Source organism: Triticum dicoccoides, chromosome 3B, assembly GCF_002162155.2.
Source record: "Triticum dicoccoides isolate Atlit2015 ecotype Zavitan chromosome 3B, WEW_v2.0, whole genome shotgun sequence".
NCBI classification, from domain to species: domain Eukaryota; kingdom Viridiplantae; phylum Streptophyta; class Magnoliopsida; order Poales; family Poaceae; genus Triticum; species Triticum dicoccoides.
In genome coordinates, this window is record NC_041385.1 from 453,717,140 (window position 1) to 453,719,974 (window position 2,835).

The window sequence follows — 2,835 nt, forward strand, 5'->3', positions numbered from 1 at the left end:
AATCTTCGCGCCATGCGTGACGTGTATAACTCTGGTTCTTTTTTTTTCTTTTGATTTGAGGAATAATAACTCTGGTCTATTTTTTTAAAAAAAGGACCCAAATATATTATGTTCATAAAAAGTACGAAGCATCCTGAACAATTTTTTTACATATGCATAGCATGTCAAAAACAGTATTTTTAAGTAATGTATGACATCTGGCATAATCACATGAAATCGAAGAGCCGATAATACACAAAAAATCTTCCTCTGGCGCTAAACAAGACAAGGCACGTGTTTTTCGATGACGCTTGACATTTCCTACTTGTGCGCTCACTGCTCTCCCTTGTACTCCCTTCATTTGAAAATACTTGTCATCAAAATGGATAAAAAGGGATGTATCTAGAACTAGAATACATCTAGATACATTCTCTTTTATTTATTTTGATGACAAGTATTTCCGAACGGAGGGGTAACAGTTAGGGTTGTCTACTTCCTCCTCCTCCAACACCATCACCTATTCTCGAGCAGCCATTGCGCCTCACCATCCCCATCCATAACAACTGGATTAGAAGGCATGAGACCAGGATTATCTCTGGGGGCTATTGTTTTTGTCTTCTTTTTATCCAAACCTTTGATGTTAGTGGGTGGAAATGCGGTGTTAAATAATCTTAAAGCTGGAGAAGACCTAGTTAAAATATTGATTTTTTAAATTTATTTTCCCCCCGCAAAAATACCGATGTTTTGAAGGTGAAGCATGCTAAAAATCAAAAAGTGGTTGCAATATTTTGCAAGTTCTTCTGAATATTCTGGAATCACATCCCTACCTAAACTTTTGTATTATGTGATTTTCAAAAGCACGTTCCATAATTTATGAAATCTCAAGGGACGTTGGCGTTTCATAACTTTTGTATTATGTGATTTCCAAAAGCACATTCTGTAATTTATGAAATCTCAAGGGACGATTGGATTCCGACGGCGGCAATGCAATTTCGGCTGCCCGGCGGGTGCGGTGGGGTGTTGCGGGTACCAGATTTGGGGCGGCTAGCGGTAGCAGGCGGCCGTGAAGAGGGTTGCGACCCATTTTGGATTTGCGGCAGTCGCCCGCCTGCTGTATGTTTTTTTTTGAATTGTTTGGATTGTTTACCACATGTGCCACGTGGTTATCGCCTGCTCCCATATTTTACTACTGTGCAACCGATGCTTATTACATGATTAGTGGACGATGCTTGATCCAGCGGTGCGCTGCATAGTAGTACCACACATGTATGGTTTGATCGATAGGATCGTCCAAAATCTTGGTGCGCACTCTCGTGTGTATAGCAACGTTCAATTTTTATGATTCATCAGTTGTCCCCCAAGTATCTTCAAAAGCTACTACCCTAAAATAGGGGTGGCGTGATGGGGAAGTTTGTCTGTCTTTCTTTGAGGTCTTGTGGTCTTATGATTTGGGAGTAGTCCGCTTGTATCATGGGATTGTGCCTTGGTTGTCCTTCAGGGCCAAGCATGTAACGGTTTTCGCCCAGTTTTTCGTAAATTAACCAGACAACTCTCTTCTTAATCAATGAATGAGGCAAAGCTTTTGCCTTTGTTTTAAAAAAAATAAATAGGGCAGCTATATCGGAGCCCAACCTACCTGCGAGGCAGTGCTGCTCCCTCTCCAAAGGCTTGCAACTCGAAGTGAGCAGATTCCAGAATGTTGAAACCACATGAGTTTTTTCGCGAAAACCTAAACAGCTCTGGCGATTAGGGTTTCGGCGAACTTGACGGCGCACGCGGGACTAAATCGGCGGTGCGCACCGGAGATTCCGCGTGGAGATGGCAACACCTGCTCGCGGCGATAGTCGGGCTGCGGACCCGGCCTCCCCCCGGACGGCTAGGGGTCAGCTCGAAGAGGAACTTGGAAAACTTGGGATCACCTGTGAGGAAGCGACTCCGCTGGTGGTCAACGACATGGACGAAGGCAATCCAAAGAAGTGGCTGTTGGCGGGTAGGGTTTTGCATCATCACCTCCTTCACATCCAGACCATAACCAATGCGCTTCGGCCGGCTTGGGGAAACCCTAGAGGACTCCAATTCCGATCTATGGGAGAGAATACCTTTGTGGCAGAATTTGAATCCCCGCGAGGTCGCGATAGGATTTGGGATGGATCTCCATGGCATATCAGCAAGAACGCGGTGATCCTGGCAGAGTTCAAGGACTGCATGCGGCCCGATGAGGTGCAGTTCGATCGACTTAGTTTATGGGCTAGGGTTCCCAACCTCCCATACAACCTACGTAATGAGACATGGGGGAAACTAATCGCACAGCAGATTGACAAGGATGCTACCTCCGTCCAGTTTGATCATGTAGGTGGATACATGCGTGCTAGGGTTTCCATTGAGGTCAAGAAACCACTAAGGAGGTGGATCTTGATAACTTCGGCCAAGAGAGGCAAAACTGATCTATATGATATCCAGTATGAACAAGTGCCACACTTTTGCTTCTCTTGTGGCCGTCTAGGGCATGCAGATTTGTTTTGCCCCAGCCCGGGACCGAGAGATGAAAACGGGGAGCTACAGTTCGGCCCCAAACTCAGAGCACCTGAAGAGAAGAAGAAACATGTATCTGGCGAGAGCTCGTCTAAGGATCAGAATACACGTACGAGCAGCCAGAGGGAATCGAGGAACTCTTCCAATGCAGGCAAGGAACAGGTTGAAGTGACCTCCCCTATAAAGAACAAGCCACATTCTAACAAAAAGAAGGAGGTACCAAAACAGGTTTACCGGCCAGTTGCAAGCCGTCAGCTTCTCCTAACTGATGGAAACAATCCATCGAGCAACGTCATCCGCGAAGGAACTCCATTGGGAGGAGAA